Source organism: Falco rusticolus, chromosome 4 (assembly GCF_015220075.1).
Source record: "Falco rusticolus isolate bFalRus1 chromosome 4, bFalRus1.pri, whole genome shotgun sequence".
Lineage (NCBI taxonomy): Eukaryota > Metazoa > Chordata > Aves > Falconiformes > Falconidae > Falco > Falco rusticolus.
The window spans coordinates 111408239-111429676 of record NC_051190.1 but is presented as its reverse complement, the minus strand read 5'-3'; the positions used below and the strand labels follow the sequence as shown (position 1 = coordinate 111429676).

The window sequence follows — 21438 nt, the reverse complement described above, 5'->3', positions numbered from 1 at the left end:
AAGCTAAGTCAAAGATCTGCAGAAATGGCATTTTGAAAACAGAAAATATTACCTTCTCAATTTAAATTTATTTTTCAGCTTACAGAACTCAAGAGAAAACTGTATGGGCTCACTAAAGAGAAATGACTGTTTAGGTTTTTTCCTAGTCAACTGCTATTCCTAACTTGGAAAAGGTCACTGAAACAAAGGCGGACTGAAAACCTTTCGGTCCTCCCCGATGGCAGCAACTGCAGGACAACGAGCCTGCTGCCTCTGCGTGTAGCCTGAGATGGACTCCCCTGACCAACATCCTGCACCATCTCAGACAGAGCAAGATCAACACAAGAGATGCAGAGTGGCCTTTGAAATCTCTGATTTCTCTTAATTTCTGAGAAAATGCTTAAAACCAACTGTCCCTTGGAACAACATACTCTGAAACAATGAGCAACATAGTATCTGTTAAGATACAGAACTATTAAAAAAGCATGCTGTGTGGGATACCCTAGGCATAGGTAAACTATTCAACAATACACATTAACTTATCAAAATTGTGACCATGGATTTCACATTTGGAAACAAGGAGGAAAGTACCTAAGTACGGTTTTACCTAAAGAGAAAGTGACCAAAATCTTTCAATGCATAGGAGGACATGGCTGTGACAAATGACTATTCAAACATGAATGGCAAAAGAAATAAAATTTAACAGTCTGTCCAGCAACTTCTTGGATCATTTCCATACACAATAGCAGCATAAACAACTAGAGATTCCCTCCCCTCCCCCCCAGCACTATCAACAAATAAATGACCTGGTCAGATGAAATCATGGGGAACCAGCTAAGGCAATCTCCTCTTACAACCCCAGAAAGACAAGCAAGTCTGCACAAAGCATACAAGAATAACCCTTTCTGGGGACAAAAGGGGAATTAAGAAGGGTGCTAAGGAATTATAAGCCACACAGGGCAAGACTTAATTTCTGGAGAAAACAGCAATACTACAGCTGTAAACACCTAGGAGGTACAGTGCAGCAGCAGTTCCACTAAAACGATTCCCCTGGCAGGTAGAAGGTTGGGGCAGCCCATAAGGATACCAGCAACATCGGGGGAGGCAGATGACAACCCAAAGCCAAGGGAGGAAGTGGCAGACTGAGCTGGCAAGCAAAGGATAAAGCGATACAGGCAAGAGACCTTGCAGAGCTAGCCAGGGACACACCTCAAACATAAGCACATACATAAAGCACTGCCTGCAGGACAGCACGACGAGGGAAGCTCTAATACCTTTTCTAGCAAATCAGCCCGACGGGGTGCCTCTGTGAAGTGCCCATACACCATCACACACACAGCATGGCAACCAAGCAGGAGGAATGAGTGGTCTGGGTGCAGCTGCAGGGCTGTGATCTCAACAAGATCACCGAGACACAGCAGCAGAGCTCATGTGACCAGACTGCTGCCATGGCTGGATACAGGCTTTTTAAGGACAGTCTGGGATAGTGAGGAAGGAAAGCTGCCCTTTATTTGGGAGAGCAGCAAGGATGCATGGAGCTCTGCCCTGTGATGGAGGATCAAACAGCTGAGAGCTTACGGGTCACAGATGAGAAGGCAGATCCACACGAGTAACATTGTAGCAGGTGTCTGCTACTCATCACCTGGCCAAGATGAAATGTATGAGACCCTGTTCCTACAACTGAAGAAGCCTCACATTTACAGGTACAAAGATCTCACACAGAACACAAACTATCCTGTTATCACCTGGAAAAGCAACACAGAAGGGAACAAGCAGCCCAGAAGGTTTTTGGAGTACACTGATCGTAACCTCTTTCAGGAATTATAGAGGAGCCAACAAGGGAAGGCATCATAGTTACAAACACGGAAAAACTCAGCAGTGATGTGAAGGTCAGGGCAGCCACAGTGGACCATGACAGCAGAGCATAGGATCCCAAGAGGAAGAAGGATCAAAGCAAGAAGGATCAGGAATGCTCCAGAACGGAAAATAACATCAGCATCAGGAAGACAAGGGAAAAACAGGGCTCCCCAGCTGAGTGGGGAAGAGGACCTGCTGGCAGGAGATACGGAAAAGGCCACGGTACTCGCTACCGCCGTTGCTTCTCCCGTCTCCAGCAAGAGCAGCCCCCAGGAACCCACCCTCAGGAACCCCAGGCCTCCAGGCACAGAAAACTGCCACAGCTGCCAGGCCCAAAGGGCTGGGACCAGCGGCACGCGGCCCAGCTGGAGACCGGGCCTTACCGGTGCGCACCGGGAGGACGTACCCGCGCCGGGACGGTTTAAAATCTTCATGAATGGAGGCGGGTGAGGGGACAGAGCTCACCCTCAGCACGTTCGCAGGTAACGCAAGGCCAGGAGAGGTGGGTACCCCAGCGGGTGCGCTGCCACTCACAGGCCACCAACAGGCAGGGGACAGGAGCCCACACGCGACCCTCGGAAGTTCAAAGGGCAACGCCAGGTCCGGCTTCTGGGGCCAACCCACCCCAGGCACCAGCACACACAGGGGCCAGACAGCTGCCAGGCAGCTTTGCCAAAAAAGCCCGGCGGGTCTCCATGAGCAAGGGGAGCACGAGCCCGCCACGCCAGCCCCGCAGCAGACGCCAACAGCCCCAGATCACCACAGGTCGAGGTGATCCTTCCCTGTGCTTGGTGCCAGCGAGACACGTTTGGAGTGCTGAGCTCCCCAGCACAACAGACACATGGACATACTAGAATGAGTCTAGGAAAGGGCCACAAAACTGGTGGACAAACATCTTTCACAGAGTCCGAGAGAGCTGGGACCGTTAGGCCTAAAGAAAAGGCTCACAGGGATTTTATGAATGTAGATAATTACTTGAAGGGAGGAAGCAAAGATGACAGAGCCAGGCTCTTCTCATTGGTGTCCTGTGACAAGACAAGGGGCAAGGGGCACAAACTGAAGTACTCTAAAAAAGGGTTTAAGTGTAATTTCACATAAGGACTATTGAACACTGCAACAGGTTGCCCAGATTGGCTGAGGAGTCAATGGACAAGTTGGTTTCTGACTTGGAGATACTAAAGACTCAGTTGGACAAGATCCTGAGCAACCTGTTCCAATTTTCACTGCTTTGAGCAAAGGAGGTTAGACTTGATGATCTCCAAATGCCCATTCAAACCTCATCCATTCTGTCATGCTATATCAACAAAGAAATAGGAAGAACTGCCACGAAGGAAACTCATCCAGCTAAATACCAACTCTGACAACACTGATAGTCTCTAAATGTATAATGATGACACTATGGATTAGTGGCCTCTGAATGGTATAGGTTGTGTGTCAAAACCTGCTGTGAAGTGAGGCTTTTAAGGATAATATTGTGTGATAACAAACACAAAGGCTTCTACAATTATTAAAGCAACGATAGTTCCTACAGAACCACACAGTTCACTAGCTCTATTTTCATTCCTGTGAAGGTGGACAAAGGCTTTGGTGATGTCTCATGCTTCAGCAGTGTCAACAATAGTAACCATTCCCTACTGAGCCCCACTAATAACACAAATGCCTGCACTAATACTGCCTGTTCAAAGCAAGAAACCCGTGCTTTAGAAGTGTCCAGAAGAGTCCTGGATACTCCAAGTCCATAGTTGATACCACATTTATCCAAAGGATGCATTTTTTTTTTCACCTATTTCTACTGATCCATCAAGCACTATTTTCAGATTAGAGACTCCCAGAGAACACAGGATTCATTTGACCAGTAAAAACAGCAAGAGCATCCGTGGCTGGCATTATCATTTGGACTAAGGACAATACTTCAAGATTTTATGGCCGAGCATTTGAAGGCAGGTCTTTTTTTTTTTTTTTGGCAAATGCATGAATTCTGTAATCAAATCTATAAAAAGCTGAACTAAAAGAAATAGGACAAAGCTTTTGCTGATCAAGCCTTTAATTTTATAAGTAGCAGAGTCATTCCATTGAGAGTTAAGGCAGTTGAGATGCTCAGAAGGTAGACTGTCCTTACTTCACCTTCCCACGTTAAAAAAATGCATATACCCTTCTGAGCATACTGTTTAACCTCAGGCACATATGCATGCACCCACAGCGACACATATTTGAGTGTCACAAATAAGAAATCTGATTTCATAATTATTTTCCTTGAAGACAAAGATTATCTGTTAGACTGATGTCTCCCTAGAAGGAAAAAGCACCTCAACTCCACACATCAGGTGTGGGGAATCTCTGAAAACAGGCAAATGACCTACTATTTTGCTGACAGTTGCCACATTTTGTGCTAGTTCAAGAACAGGCCAAGTTGAGGTGCAACAATGTGTTCAACAATGAGCCGGCAAACCCAAAACTGTTCTAAAGGAAAGATTAACAAATTTCACTTAATACAATTTTTTTCTGAAGCCCACAGAAAGTTTACCAAATGTAACTCTCAAATGGAATATCTAACACAAAGTGGGCCAAAGTAAGGCCTAACTTGGAGCATCTGTTAACCTTTTACAGAAAAAATCCCAAAAGGAGTAAGAAAGTATGGCTTTATTACAGCTCCATTTCAGTGGATTCAACTGCAAGACACAGGGCATTGCGAGCATTAGATGCTCCAGTCACTATGGAATTAAAGCAACATAAAGTGGATAAAGTAAATACATGTTATTTTAAAAAATGCTGTAAAATTCTATTGAGAATGTACTTTATAAATACCAAAACTGTAACAAAAATTCAAACAATACAGCAAGCACTACACAGCATTTCTCCCAAAAGAAGTCTTAAGGTACATCAGTGTGTAATTCCCTTTAAATAGATTTTTTTTTTTCCCTTGGTCTCTTCCTCTTAAGTCCCTGCAAAGAGTTTGGATGAGTGGAGTTTGATAATTCCTTTAAAAACAAATTGCTTTTGTCCTCACAAATCAAACAACACTTTGACTAAAACCAACAAGCAGCTTCAAATGTCCCCATGCTCCTCATCCCAAAAGATTTGGCAGTCATTTGGATGTCCTGATGGCAGATAGTTGCCGGAAAGAGGAAGAAGTCTCAAGGATTCAAATGATATCATAAAATCATTCGTGATACATCTCAGTAACAGTCAGGTTGCCCATCTCTGTGGAACTTTTATTAGTCACATGTATATCCTTAACTTACATCATGCATGAAGCAAAGCAACTTTAGGTGACACGCTTCCATTGCGGGTCTTTGCACCTTACTTCACATTTGCCACACGATGAAAGCATGCATAGCTACTGCAGCACAGCTAACACATGGCAAATTTAATGGTGTGTTTACGCCTTGTGAGTTAAAAGCACTTTGGAGCACTTTCCACAAGACTCTCAACTTGGATTAGCAGCAAGAAATAGGATTTACACCAAACAATTAACAAACTAGCTTTTCTTAATAAATATCCGTTTAAAGCAAGCATACATAAAGCCATAGAGTCCTTACTAATCCCTAACATTGGAACCTTAGGACATACGCAACTTGAGCTCAAATATCAACAAGAGGAGAGTAACTTCAATTTACATTCTATTCAAAATCTGCAATCCTTTTTGCTATAGCTTGACTGGTAAGGTAAGATCCAGAAGTAAGACTGTCATCTGGATCTGTTCCTAAGTAATAAGCAGCCTCCAAGAGCTGTAAATTGATCTTGATCTAACACTGTAATAACACTCCCCTTACATAGGCAGTACCAATTTTTGTTTTGTTTCGAATAGTGCAACTGCAATAAGACATCAAGCAAGTTTATCTGACAAAAGCAAGTCTTGTTTTGATACTTCTACAAAGTCTCTACAAAGACCATTCTTTTTTCCATTACAGCATAAATACACCAGAAACTTATTGAATTTACTATTTTAATTGAGGGAGGAGAAAAAGTTGCTATGGACTGAGCTTGTGGAGGGTGAGCCAAGATGAATTAATATGCAATGTGCATTCTCTGGCAAACTTACCAGTGAATTCATCTACTTAAACAGCTTCAGTTTTTCATACCTGTCACTTAAGGCTTTAATACAGTAATATCAAATTATAGCCTTGAATGAGATCACTGACAACGCATGCACAGGTTGTTCTTTAAAAAGAAATCCTCATAATAGGTGGCTTTCCTATTCTTTAAAGCTACACAGCCTTTGTAAACTTCATCCACAGATGGCATGCGTGAAAATGACATCTGGATTAAGTACAAGGAGAATGTACTTGGATGAAGAATGAACTTGAGTTCTGCAGAACTGACCTTCTGGAACCACAGTATTAGCTATTTGCTAGTGGAAGTCACAGAGCTGGAAAAAACAAAACCAGGAGCCAAAAACTGCTCAAGCCCCGTCCTCTGGGAATTGCTGGAAGAAGAGGGAAAGCATATGCTGCATCCTTACCTAATCTGAGAAGTATCTGCTTGGAATATTGTACTATTTGCTATGAAATAGAAATGAAAAAAGCCTAAGGGGAACAGAGCAGAAAGTTAAGGTTTTTATGAACCATCAGCCAAATCTGTCAACTCATCCCAGAAAAGGAACGAAGTAAATTTGTGAGCATTCTGTTAGCATGTACGAGACCCATAAGAGATCAAGTCCCCAGTACGTGTTGACCTTGTATTCTGTAGTAGTTTATACACAAAAGTAGGGAAAGGCAAATTAGGACTCAACTCTTCTTACCCTTTGAAGTGGCAGATTCAGTGGTAATGTTATTAAAAAGTTTTTAAATCAGCTCTACATCATTCATCAGGTTCACTTAAGAATTACAGTCTACACTTCACATTCGTGTTGCTGAACCCTCTTCTCTCCCGATTTGTTTCAGAGACAAAGAGAATCCTTGGTAAGCCTCAGAACAGGTAACAGCATGCGCTCAAGGGTACTCTTGAATAAACTGCCAAAGAAGAGAATGTGTTTTCCTGATGTTAATGTACAACTCACTCTAGTGATACAGGTATCTGTTCATTTACTATACAACTTCGAATACGGTCAAGCTATCCCGTTCCAACAAATACTTGTAGGTGCAGTAATGGGTAGAAAATCATTCAAAGTCTCTTGAGAAAACAAACTGATACTACTGTAGACTCCAAAAATCACCCTGGCAAGTTTCAGAAACCATAAAGGCCAGGTCTGATTTCTTGACATTTTTCGAACTTGCACAAAAGAACAAAAACTGCATTGCACTAAGCCTGAAACAGTCACATGCTCTATTCAAATACACAACGCAAGCAGTGCTCAAACACTCAGTATCAAATATTCTCTGATAATTGCCACCTTCAGTGTAAAGTCAGGCAGTGTCAACAACCATCAGTGACTCAGGCTCAAGCAAATTCCTAAAATGACAAGAGATGGCTGTTCAGCATCTTCTAGCTGAAGAGCTAACAAGTATTAGGTGAAACTATAGGTTCAGAAAGTTGAAGTCAGAAGTTGCTTCCCCAGAACGTTCTTCCAGCTTCCCCTATCAGTTCCTCTCTAGGCCTCTGTTAACAGCCACTTTTAGACAACAAGGTTTCAGAAATTCTGATCCGATTCAGTATGGTCATAACTACAGTCTTCTTCACAATATAATACTGAACCTACATAAAGATAACTGTTTCGAGCATGTTTGTTCGCAGTGGTTTGTAAAGGTTACTGAACCTTAGGAACTGAAATTGCAGTCAATTTGAATTTCATATTGCCAAGGGCATTTTTCAGTTTTGCTGCTTTCCCCTCCCCAGCCTTGCCAGCGCTAGATGCAATCACTTTATTTGGAGCTTACACTTTTGATCATGATGTGAAACATCAGCCTTGAAAAGTCAGGGGTCAACGGACTTTTCCACGATACAGATTTAAGTAAGATTCCCTGATCTTGGGCACATATGCTTCTTGAACAGCTTACACCTGGGATATGACAAAGTGATAGGTATTTGCCCATTAAATGGAAAAGTCCTCCTGAATGTTATCCATTACAACTTTTTTAACATCATAAGCCTAGTAATATTTGGTCACAGACAAGAGATTTCAACTAAGCTTTGCTGACAGCAAACAAGGAAAAAGAACAGTTACTCTAAAGAAAGAAAGCATACATTAACTAGACTGTATAGAAACTATAAATAACTGTCTTAAATGCAATTGTTTCTTGTGCAAAAGATCCAGCACCTGAGAATATTGATGCTTTTCAGCCCAGAAACCTACACATGAATACTTGGCATATCAAACTACAACTCAGCCTTCTACAACCTTTCAATTCTATCAACAGGAAAAAAAACCAAACCAAAGCCAAAACACCCCACACCTACAGCTGAGGCCATAAAATCATTTACAATGCTGGAAAACAGCCATATGAGCACACATGACCTAAAACATTCACAATGAAAGCTTTCTAAGAAGTCTTGAGCGGAAAGTAGGATCCCTTAGGCTTTTGAAGGTTTTAACCCCGATGTTTGACTCCTGGCGACTATATTTGCTCAACTTCAGATCAGCAAATAATTACAAACCACCTTTGTATGCAACTAATCTCCTACTTGCCCTTCACCAGCAAAGGGATAACTCTTTCAAGACAACTGAATGTCTCATGCCAGCTAAACAACTCACCAAGATAGAGGTAGGAGATTACACATGGATATACTTACTTGAATTTATACAAGCCATAGTAAGTCAGATTTATATTGTAAAAGCAGTCCTAGCAGTACAGTGCCAAACAAGTAAGATCAAGTAACTTCCACAGCTTCAATTATTCTTTTTTTTAAAAAAGATTTTAACAAAATCTTAATTTACTATTTCTTCCTTGCTGCCTTCTGCACAAAAATATGCTAAGTGCGACGGCCATACTGGTAACTGCAGTCAGTCAAAACTGACCATCTGTAAAACAACTTACTCTGGTTACATCTCATTCTCCAGCTTGCAGAAGCTGTACTCTCTTTCAGGCTATTTCATTTGCAGTGTATCTTCAAGTGTTCGCTTTTCTGTCATCTGTAATATACTGATACTTACATCTGTTATAGGAAAATAAGAGCTATTACTTTCTAAAGTTTTTCTTAGCAGCTGAAATATACTCACTTCCTCTTTTGTTTTACTCCATGCAAACACTATTGTTTACATCTTATTAAACCTTTAAAAAAGGATAGATATAAACAGTCTAGTCTTAGATAAGATATATGTAATTGAAAAAATCTTGTCTTCAAGTATGTTCTTACTCATTCTGGATTAATACAGTTACCAGTTTAACATACACAAAGAAAAATCAAGGTAGTAATGATATGCACCATAAGGATATAGAATTTAACATTAAAGTGAGTACGACAAGCTTAACCGAACATAACTGAAACAAAAACAAATCTGTAAAAGGGAACAGTGTGCTAATATTACAAAAGTGACCTAATCCACAAAAGTTTTCCAGTTTTTGCTTTAGCCACAGGAATTCCACAGTATTAAGGTATCTTTTTATGCTCTGATAAGAACTAACTAGAAAACTTCACAAACTATCTGTTCTCTATGTATCAGCACTCCTGTAACTTGTGTCAAGAGCATCTATGAGTAGGCAGTAGTGCAGCAGGTGACACAGTGCTCTTATAACTTCTGTAAGGGAAAGCAGTGCTGCCAAAGTTACCCACTTACAAGAAATATTCTCTACAGAATCCCAAGTACAGTAAACTTACTGTTCCCATGCGCCCTAGTTTCCCTAAGCCCAAAGCTACATCCCTGTGAAGTCAGGAAGTTTCCCCGAAACCCAAAATAATTTAAAATAGTGAAGCAGAATAACGGATGAAGAGAGAATAATTATGTTACAGATCTTGTTTCAGTGTTGCATACAAGTCTTGAACCAACCAGTAGTCTTTCCAAGAGCACAGAGCATTATTTTGGTAGCAGTGCTGCGACATCTAGTTCCTTACCTCCTCAAACTTCAGTGCTATTGTAGTGTACCTTTACTATCAGTGATTAGTCTAATCTAGCTGTTTGTAAAGTCTGCTGCAAGCCAATTTTCAAAACAAGTCTTCCCTCCTATGTGAAAATTGCAAGTCATCTCAAGTTAGAGTTCAGTTAGCCACGTATCAAAAAGGTGTCAGGTAATTCAGCTGTCACGAAGACTCTGTGTAAAGCATGCATAAGCAGATGCTACACAATAGCTTGAGTATGACCTAAAAAGCATGCAGAGAATGGAGCAGAGTCTGTACTTCATCTCTAGCATCAACTGTTAATGGCATAATTCCAACACCTCCTACCATTACAGCATGTAGTTCCAGCTAAAGCAATTGGAGCAGCATTCGTCTGACAAGCAGTTTAGCAGTGACATATCAGAAGGAAAAAGACTCAGCTCAGAGCAGGGACAGAAGTTTGAGCAGGCTCTTCACCTTCTGCTTTCTAGTAGCGACATTAAGAATGCAACACTTTTGGCCAAAACTTCCAAACTCCACTGGCTGGGAATGAGATTTCTGGAGATCTTATTTCTAACCTCGTTCTAGGTATCTGCACCTCATTTAATTTGAAAGGCAAAGATGCCCAACTGCAAGCCGGAGACTAACTTCAAAAGATAACTACAAAAGCCCCGAGGAAGAAATTTTGTAGCAGCTCTTGGGACTGCATTTCAGCTGAACCTTTCTTCTACCTCCACAAAATGCAAGGAGCTCCACAAACTGAGAATTAGGTTGCAGAACTTACATGTACTTCAGAAGTGACTTATTATTTGCCAAAAATTACTTGTTGTAAGTTCTAAAAACTTGTAAAAATAGTATTACTAGCATGAAAACCATTTAAAGAGAATTCTGTCTGCTTTGAATTCATACCCTCCTTCACCAGACAGTTGCACATGTCCTGTTAGAACTCCTCTCTACAACCTGGACTCCTACTCCGCAAACATTCCTAAGTTTTCATGTATGCACAAATATGAACTATCCTTTCAAAGCATTTCCACTCCTATCTAAGAAAGTCCAACACACTGCATTTGAAAAAAGCATGAAACTATGCTTTTGGCATAAATCCTGGGATAAGTCTGGATGTCCCAGAAATATTCTTTTAAGAGCATAATACACTGCAAGAGTAGCCATTATGTGTCTACCCAGGCTGGATCTACAATATAGTGTAGTAATATCAGATGTGATCAAATATAACTGCAATGGAAGGGTTTGATTTTACTTTCACTCTAGAGCATTTATTTCAAATGAGTTCTGTGATAAATCCCATCATCCTAACTCTACCAACACAACAGCATTAGCATTCACGATAGCTTAATATTTGCACAATATTATCTCCAATATACCATTCTACCATTCCTCCAAAGATCACAAGAGAAAAGCAGGAACCTTGCTATTAGAAATTCACCACAGATTTTGTGGGAAAAAGATGTTTATGGTGGCCTACTGATACATGTTTCAGTAGTTCACTGACAGAAAGAAGCTGTACAAAGGTGCATTTTGCACAGGAGGGGTACATCAATACTGAAAATAATCTCAGGATTTAGCTTGCTTGGAGTGGTTGATGATTGCTCAGTTAGGTTACAGAATTAAAATGATCCATCAATACATGCAGATAATGCTGTGTTAGACAGCTTCAGGAAAAACATGCTTTATCTCTCCATGTCAGTTTTCTCATTCTTCCTCATCCCTTCCCGCCCAGTCCCCGCCCCACCACACAACAGCCCTCTTGGCACAAGCCTGTTACTCTCACAAGACTGGACATGTTCAGTTGAAAAAAAATTCAGAGCACCTAAGAACAACTTTGTGGTTTTTTACTACTTTATAAGCAACAGAAGAAGATGATTCCTTTAACTTCTCATTCAGAAAAAGTTACATCCAACACATGAAACACTCTATTGCCACATATAATTCATATGCTGTAGTACAAAGGGTGCGCAACCTGAAGACTCAGGCAACTTACTACCCTGTATGTCTTGCTCTGTAATGTAATTAAAAAAAAAAAAAAGTCAAATCCTAAAAGCATAATACTGGTAAAGCAGAAAAGAAAGGTATTAATTGTCTTACATTGTAGGGCATATTAATTTAGGCTGAATTAATATTAGATGAAAAAACTCCTCAAGTAAAAAGTTCCCACATCAGGAAAGTATCTAAAGCTCAGAATACTAGTCAAAGAAAAGAAATATAAATCTAATGAAACTCAAGTTAAAGAGGGTCTGGAGGGACTCTTATTTGAGCAACTCACATACAGATATCCAGGGTAAATGGTATCGCCTAGTTATCTGCCGTTATTCCAAAGCCGTAACAACAGAAAGTTTCTAATGAATTGATACGGAAATCACTTAGGTAGCAGAAAGCAGTTTAAGATTAAAAATAACAGAGCATGCATTCATTTTCCCTTCCTCTTTCTTTTATTTGCACTCTTATTAAATCTCAAGATGTCTTCTGCTCAAGACAGGCCTGGTTTCTAAGTGCATTCTTTAAGACCTACATACCTAGTATTTCTGGCATAAGCGAGCCATACTTCAATATTCAGTTACAAATTCACAGTCCTGGTTTAGAGCACAGACTTCATGATTTAGAGCCTGCCAAATATTTCTGTAGCCTAACAACAAAGTAGCCAAAATTTGTTTCTATAATAATCTGAAGTTTATGAATTTGGAACTTGATTTGGTGTATTCTGCTTACAAGCAGCAACTGAAAAGTCACTTGAATAGCAGATGCAATTATGACAGTACATGGAAACTGGTCATTGACTACACATGTATTTGGGACACAGTGGACTCAAACGAACCAAAGCTGAACAGTATCAATACAGCTTAACGACCCTAGGAAGCAACAGGTTATGTTTGTAAAAACTGTCATATCCATAGGGAAGAGGAGTGACAATGAACCAAGAACAAAGAAAGCTATTACCATATGAGAGGAAAAGACAAATATGACCTCAGTGAATAGCCACTTTTCAAAGGGTATGACGTTTGGGGGGTGGAGGTTCATTGCACAACACAAAGATCATACATCTATCATTTAAAATCAGGAGACACATTTAAGGAACCTCTTGAAGGGTAAATGTGGCATGATTTGGTTCCTGTTTCATCACTCAGTAAACTTCCTATTCACACTTTTGTCAGTTCCTCTGTTTACTGTACAAGCAGGGACCTTCTTTAAAGTGTTTCTTCTTCCCTTGACATCAAGTATACCCACATCCTACTGCTGCTGCTACTGAACTTATACAAGACTTGTGCTACCATACCGAAAGCAGCTGTAAATGGTTAAGGAAGTTAGTTAGCCCTTGTCACCATTTCACTGGACTGCTGCAACTCTGTGAACACAGAACTATCATCTGCTTCTTTGTGAGAATAGCGCAAAACATGTAAGATGCCTTTGAAACCACTAAAATGAGAACAAATCAAAGATTTTTCATTACTTAAGGACTGAATGAATGTATGCATTATACATGCAAAGAAACTGCATAATTTAGAGATCTTACTCTGATTATGTTAAGTTTCAGGTGGAAAATCCTTATCAGTTTTTCCTGTGCAGCCACAGCTTGCCAATAACAGTTTGGGATAAAGTATCACCGCACAAATAACCATTGCAGTCTAGTAAGAACTGCTGGTAACCAGTACAAATGCACATGCCCCAACCAGTCTTAAATTTTAGCGTAAGAAAGAGAATAATATTGAAAATACACATGCCAAGCAAAAGTTACTAAGGCAGCAAAAGTAGCAGAGACCACAAACTACTCTGCCAATCTCTAACACGATGCAGAAGTGCTGCAAGAGTAGCTCTGCTCTATTTGCACACATTACTAAAAATTCAACAAAACTTTAACCAATTCTAGCTGAAACAACAGAACCCTGATACTTCAAGCTACACAACAAGATACATATCACTAAGTACTCCGCATTCTCATGGTTGTGTTTCACTAAGTAACATGACAAATCTGATTTAGTGTCTCATCATTACACCACTGTGGTGAACATACTCATCATTTACAGTACTGACACAAAATGCTGCTGAGGAAATGGGGGGGGGGGGGGGGGGGGGAAGGGATAGAAACTTGAATGTTTTTCCCCAGCTTTACAATTAAATGTAAATCACATTCTTTCAAGACAGGCAGCAATTGGTAAGTACTATACCAGCACCGGGAAAGCTGCAGAACGCACATGTAAGTGCATGTGCAAAATTACTGTCAAAAGCCTCTCACCTGCTCCTCTGGCTGCTGCACTGGGAATTTATTTCAAAGCAGGACAAAAAAATGCAGGAGCCTATTAGTCTTTCTAGACCTGACATATGGAGTCAATATAATTAGTGAGAGAGTGGAAAGACTACAGCTTACTGAGCCTAAAAGCTGTAACTGAGTAAAAGCAGTAGCATGTCCACGCGTGTGACATGAAGCAAGGAGGTATTTTGGCACAACCTGAAGAAAATCAGTAAGAAAGGTGCTATTTTAACCGAGTAGGTAGTAATTTGTTCAGCCAGATGTGCCACTAAGAACAAACTGTAGAACACTCAATTTCACTGGCAAAACCCAGTGTAAAGTTACTGTAAGGAACATAAAATTGGTGCTTTAACACAAAGCACCAAGAGCTAAGTAATTTCCTAAAATCACTCTTCCCCATGTTTTCAAAAAAATTTCCTTTCATCAGCCTAACACAAAATATATGACATTGCAGTCTGACTTTGCAATCTACTTCAACTCTGGAAGAGTAACACAATTTCCTTCAGCCAGCAGACAGTGAGAAGCAGTGTTACTGGGGAAAAGGTCTTATTTTTGTACCTGAAGATCCTATAACCTGCTTCCTACTACACCCAACACATCTTACATGACAGACTGTTTGAACATATTCACAGTATCCCAAGTTTCAGATGGTAGCTGGTATTAAGAACCTCTTAAATGATTTTTTTTTCAGATTTATTAGGTCAACATAATGCTTTTATACATATTCCAGTCACTTCCTTTAATATAGCTCATACTGTAGGATTAAAATGCATTAAAAATACAAAACAACTGTCTTAACATATGAGAATGGGATTCAGGTACTGAAAAAAAACCCCACAATGATATAGTACAGCCTTGTCCATTAACCAGACACTCAGGAAGACCTTATATTATCCAGCAATAGCTTCTGTACAATACCCAGACTGCTAGACAGCTTAATTATTGAGTATTAGATTTAATTCTCTGTCACATATGTAAAGTGTAACGGGCTGCTTCTCCTCTTTCTACAAAAAAAAAAGAAAAAAGAAAAAAGTATTGCAATAAAATATAGTAATAGTCCTGAATCGTGTTTAGTGTTAACAAAATCATTAAAGTTGTATGCGCTGTTCATCAGGTTGAAGGTAATGCCTTGCTGAAGCATAAATATTTATCCAGTGCAAACAGCAGGAAACCTTAGGAGACAGCATGGCTTTAACCACTGAAATGAGTTAATTAGCATCCAGCGCAGCTTCAGAGCATACTATGCTATTTTTAATTAAATGTTAGTTTTCAAATAGAAAAGAGTAACAAGATAGAAAGGATATCTTATCTCTTACCTAGGAGAGCTGTCTTTAAGAGCTATTGAAAGTGCCCAAACTATACAGTTTCTGTCACAAAGTTTATCAGCAGAGAATACACATAATTCGTGACTTCTGCTTCAGCAATAGGTGTTTTGCTACTTGGCTAGTATTGCTTTTATCTAAATTTCTTTGTTATGCTTTGATTGCTACACAGCATTTCAAATCATCAGAGGTTAGAGATGGAGGAATACAAACATACATCTGTTTTGGAAAGATAACCCATTTCCAGTCTTCCTCTCAAGAATCAGATGACTCTTCATCAATGCTGGTCATTAAAAATAAACTAAGAAGTATTTTCATGCACGCCCTCGCTTCTCATGACATTCTCCATACAGAAGAGTGATTAAGTATCTGTCCAAATTCCACATGCTTTATTGATTCCAGTTTGAATAAACACTCCTCCTAGTAACAACTGTTTATCGAACCCACTTGTATTAAATTTGTACGCCATTTAGAAGTTACACTGAAGCCTTATAAACAGAGCCCTTAACTCATCACACAAACAGATACACCAACATCCTCCCATTTCTAGAACTGCAATGACAAGAAAGGGTCACATTCAATTTCAGTACTCACTTGGGCTTTAAGTTACAGTGCTTTCGTTCACCTTTCCAGTTGTTACCAAAGCATGTAAGTTCATGTGGGGATGAGTCTAAAGAAATCACTGTAAATAACAGTCACCCTCCCAGACTAAGCTGACATTCTATTTTTATTCTGCTGCTCTTGAACATGGCCCTAATTAGGACAAAGGCTTCACAACAGTTTCATCAGAAGTACAAGAAAACACTTCATATCCTGCATTATTTTAGATGTGCTGTAAATTGAAAACTATTATAGTTGCTGGATCTTTTGGATGTTGTTTGTTTGTTTTTTAAATCTAATCCAGGAGTATTTGAGTTTTCATGCTAACGTTCCCGCACAAATTCTGTTAGAAATCTGATGATTTACAACAAGAACCAATACAGAAGCATTTCACCCCTCAGCCTCATGGGAAACTTTTTAAATTTCACCAATGTCTTCAAATAACTTCACATATTCTATGTGTCAGTTACTTATAAAGAAAATCTTGAGAGCAGGCAGAAGTACTTCAGCTTAAAAGTGTGTGCATACACTTACAGAGTATTGGAAAGATTCTGGTCAATGCAGGAACTAATAAAACATTTTAACAGCATGCAGAGCTTGAGCAGCCTACAAGCTTTAAACACAGCCTCACAGCAATATGTAGTTGCTACACATTCAAAACATTTTCATACTTTGGTGGTGCTTGTCTTTAACGACAATGATCTGACACAGATTTCAGTCCTTATCCTGACATCACTTTGTTACTGCCTTCCGAGATTACCTCAAGAAGCATTTCAAATCAATTAATCCAATTTAAGTTCCTAATTAACTGATGCTAATAAAAAAAATGCTTTAAATCCAACATACTCTCCGCTCCCAAATGTGTATTTAATATGCCACCATTTCAATTCTGGCAACTGAAGACAGCAAACTGCCAAAAGTGCCATTTTTTCTGGAAAAGAAAGAAAATGGATTTAAAGAAAAGATTTCATGCCTACAATTCTAATTAAGAGGGGGGTGTGGAGGTGGGCTGTTGTTGTGTTATACTTGCAGGAAAACTATCAGATTCCAGTAAACCACCAAATACTGTCAAGTACATTCTACCAATTACAAACCAACACACTGAAAACCCCTGCATATAAAATGCAGCTTTTAAGCACACTATTTTCATAATACCATGGAAGAAGTCAGAGAGATTATAGAGTCACTTCAGTCATCAAGCTATTATACCTCAGAAGATAACTACAAATTTGTAGTCTTCTGTTTTTCTAAAGTATAAGAGATTTGGACTCTAGTTCTCCCAACTTCGTAGAAGACAGCATTCTTATTTCCTATACAGCATGATAGGTTCTCCTGCTTAAACTTCACGCATATTGCTCCTGGAAGACTGGCTGGTAACACTGGACGTAACACACAAGTTCAGTGATTCATACATGTAATCTCCATTTATGCCCACAAAACTACCTGCACGAATCCTACGGCAGAATCAAGTATAAACTTTGTACCCAGGCTTGTATTTATGAGACAAAACGTACCAGGTTATGCAGAGAGCACATTTGCTTAAGTGAAGGCTCGGGAATGAAATCTGACCTGGTGATCCATCTAACGGATTTAAGTCTAAGCTGTTCCCAACGCAGGCTTTATAGGTTTGCAGAGCGCCCAGGTGATCTTTGTCAAGAGTCCAAGTGCACTGCATTTTAATATTCTCATCAACATAAACATTTAAGCCTCATGAAAGTTTCATTTGAAAGCCTCAAATATAGAAGTATTCCACAGGCTCTTAGTTCCAAAGAAAAGCCTGGGAACTGTGACCTTCCTCTTACAAATTATGCAGATTTCTCAAACTATGCATCTTCCACACAACCTGAAACAAAATGGTGTCATGTCAGGCCATAAAATAGATGTTTATTTTCTAATTAAGAGAGGCAGACATTAACCAACATTTGATAACTCATATATGAGTTTCCAGAATGAACAAGGTGATTTTCACGTCGCATGTGTTACAGTCAGTGACAGGTTAAGAGGGAGCCTAATACCTACCTTAAGGCAGGATTTAATTAAAGTGCATTTCCTGACATGAACACACAAAGAAGGTTCAAAATACCGGGGTTTTACACTAACATGTACTAAGAATTAGACTTGAACTCAGCGACTGTTAGGTTTGATACAGTCATACCATATGCATCAGTAAATGGGCTCTTCTCCCAGCTTACAGTCAGCCCCATTGTACTAAGTGAAATACAGATGACACATACCATTTGCAGTGCCTAGCCTTGCAATATCTCACGCATACACTTGTTCACAACACAAGTCCTTGCAAAATTAGAATCCAAGTGACTTAACTACCCAGCTATGCCTGTAGATGTCTACCATGAACACTCTCAAGCGAAAGAAAATCCTCCCATTCAGGAGGCTACAGCAGAAGTTCTGCCTGTGGAAAGCCTTTTTCCTTGTAAGAAGCATTCTGAATAAATTTAACTCCTACTTTTAAAACAGCTCAACACTGAATGGAAGTGAATTGCTACAGTTAATATGTCATCCAAAGTAATACTGAACTTCCAAAATTGCCACCTCTCTGATAACAGGCCTGTTAGAAGTACCTTGTCTCACAAAAAGATTATCACAGAAGAGAAGCAGACACGTTTTGCATTTCAAAAGCAGTATTTTCATATTGTCTTCTTACTCTGGAGGAAAAAAATATGTCCAAGAACAGTGCCAGATGGACCTAAAACTCAGCTTCAAAGTACATTACTCTTACCAAAAGTATTCCACTGACGAATTGGAAATTGGAAATTAATTTTACTAAGCTTTACAACACCACTTAATTTTCACAACATAAAAGAACTTGTTGGAAAGCAGAGAGAACAACAAAAGCAAGGCACAGAGTCATAGAAGAAGGCATTCTGTGAAAAGCACAAACTTCTGAAGAGACACTGTATTATCTAGCTACATTATTAGAGGGAAAAACTGCAGAAAAGCGTTTTAGACGCCATGAAAAGCAATTGCCAATGCCAGTCTACACTCTGCTACAGAAAAGTGCTTTTTGCTTCTTTGGAGTGTCGTTTGTTCAAGTTGCCTTTAAAAAAAAAGCAAACAAACCCACAACTAATCACCAAATCTGGATTTGCAGCTAACGAACAAAAGAGCAATCACTTCTTAGAAACTTCCATATTTTGCTCTTCTATAGTCATCTTCTCATGCACTAGTGGTGTATTATTAAAAATTATGAAAGACCAATGTTATCAAGACTTAAACCTTGAGTACACAAATCTTTTCCTTGTGAGCATAAGATTTCAGAAGCTTATTCAGGATAAAGTTCGAATTCAGCTGGATGGGAAACAAACGTGATGGCTTCCGGGATTACAGGGAACAAGCCATGTCCACGGCATTACTTCTGTTTTTACTATTACCTTTAAAACACAAACCACATGGAAGGTTACTTCAGTTCAACGCGTGTGAAGTTAAATCCCGAAGCCTACACAAGCACAGTCCCCTGCAGTCCACGGGTCTCCCTACTCGCGAACCTCAACCACAAACTCAGCAGCTGCAACTGTTGCTGCCCGCTCTCGCATCCCTACCCGCGGGCACCTCGGCCACCGCGACAGGGGTCAAAGCACCCACAAGGGACGGTCAGAATTACTGCATTTCACAGCGGGCCACTACCCGACGTCCCAAACCTCGCCAGGAGCCGGCGGGCACACGCGGAGCCGCTGCCAGGCGCGACGGGGCCGGCCCCGCTCCGGGGACACGGGCGGGCGCAGCTCTTTGTCTCGCCCGCAGCCGCCCGCCCGCACCCCCGGCTGCCTCCGCCGGGCCACACGAGTAACCTCTGCCCCGCCAGCCCCGGCCGGGCCGCCGCTGCCCCGCTCCGCCCTCCCCGGTCACCGCCCGGGAGCCGAGCGAGAGACGGGGCGCGGGAGGACCGCGGCGGGCGGGCGGGCGCGGCCGGGATGCCGGCGGCGCCCCGGGGGGACCCGCGGGAAGGGGGGAGGCGGCAGCCGGTGCCCGCAGCCGCCCCCCCAGCCCGCCCCGCGCCGGGGGCAGAGAGCGGCTCTACCCCGCCAGGCGGGAGGGGGCCCGCCGAGCCCGTCACAGCCCCCCGCCCTGCCCGTCCGCCGCCCGCCCCCTCCCGCGCACCGGCGCTTCCCCCGGCCCCGACGCGGCAACTCCGCCAGCCGCCCCCCGCGCCTCCACCCACCGCCGCCCCCTCCCTCCCGCGCGCGAGCCCGGCGGGTAACGGCCGCCCCAGCCGCGCGCCGCCGGTTGCCCCAGGGCACGGCAGGGCAGGGCAGGGCGGGGCGGGGGAGCCCGCCACGGAGCCGCCGCGCCGCAGCCGCAGCCGGAGAGGCTCTCCTCAAGCCGGCCGTTAGTTGCCCAACGGCCGCAACCGTCCCGCCGGCGCAGGGGGCTGCCCCAACCCCGCGCGGGAAAAGTTGGCTCCGCGAGAACGACCGTTAGCCAGACTCACTCCTCCCGCCCGGCGGCTCCTCCGCCGCCTCGGCCGCTCACGGACTTACTCGCCCGCCGGGAGCCACAGCGGCGAGGGCGGGCAGCAACGGGCTGGCACCGCCCGACCCCGCCGCTGCCTGGCGGCGGCCGCAGCCAATGAGAGAGCGAAGCGCGGTCACGCCGGCCAATAGAGCGGCAGAGCGGACCGTGCGGCGCCCGCGCCCTCCTCTCCCCCAATGGGTGGTGCTGCCCCGCTCCGAGGGCGGGCGGCGGCGGCGCTGGGCGGGTGGCGGCCGGCGGGCTGTGAGGGCGCCCCGGGGGTGGCCAGCGCCGCGTCCCGCCGCCGCGGGCCCGGCAACGCGAGAGGCGGTGGCAGCCCCGCGGGGGAGCGCAAGTCATTGTTTCGCCGCCGGGGCTGGATCGGGAGCGCGACTCCTGCGCCGGGCAGCACCCCGCCGCGCCGCGGGGGGAGCCGACGCCGAGCGGGGCGCCGGGAGGGTCGTGCCCCGCGGGGAGATGCTCCCCCCGGGCGGCGGGCGGCGGCCGCTCCCGGAGGCGCCCCGCGAGCGCTGGCGGGAGCTGCCGCGCAGGGCGGGACGGGTGCGAGGGGCCGGTGTGGTGCCGCTGTCCGAGCCCCCTCCCCGCCGCCGCCCCCCCCGCCGCCGCCCGCGGCTACCGCCGCGTAGAGATAAACACGGGGCTGGCGATGGGCTGGCTGATGCACGGCGGTAACGCGAAATAAAGCCTTTAACTTCGCAGCCCTAACAAAGAGACGATTATACTGGCTGACAGCTCCACAAGGGATGTTTCCAGGCACATTAATGGGAATGCCTCATAATTGAACGCCTCTTAATTTTTATCAGGCGTGTCTTTATTATTATTTAGCTACCAGATTCTTATCAGCCTTCCCAAAGCAGAGCAATCACGACAACTCTTATTTCACAGCACTCTAAGGCCTTTTTCAATTACAAGTACTTTTTTCCCCGGTTTTTTTTTCCTGTCGGCCACATCATTGGATTGCTCCGAAGAATGATCTTGAAATAAAACCACATACCGCCTAAGTAGCTACTTTTTGTTTTA

At 42.8% G+C, this 21438-nt stretch overlaps 1 protein-coding gene across 7 annotated transcripts in view; it reads right to left on the bottom strand.

Annotated features, from left to right (window-relative positions):
• The window catches only part of FAM126A (family with sequence similarity 126 member A), a 49917-nt gene extending 29427 nt beyond the window's left edge, over positions 1–20490 (bottom strand). For 4 of the 7 annotated variants that reach the window (XM_037383913.1, XM_037383917.1, XM_037383919.1 and 1 more), the window contains exon 1: positions 20378–20490. The gene's annotated coding sequence lies outside the window, so the exon portion shown is untranslated. Of the gene's footprint in view, positions 1–16776; positions 16796–19164; positions 19320–20377 lie in introns of those variants that run through there. The other 3 variants (XM_037383914.1, XM_037383915.1, XM_037383916.1) reach the window with 3 other exon arrangements.
• Between the last annotated feature and the right edge of the window lie 948 nt (positions 20491–21438).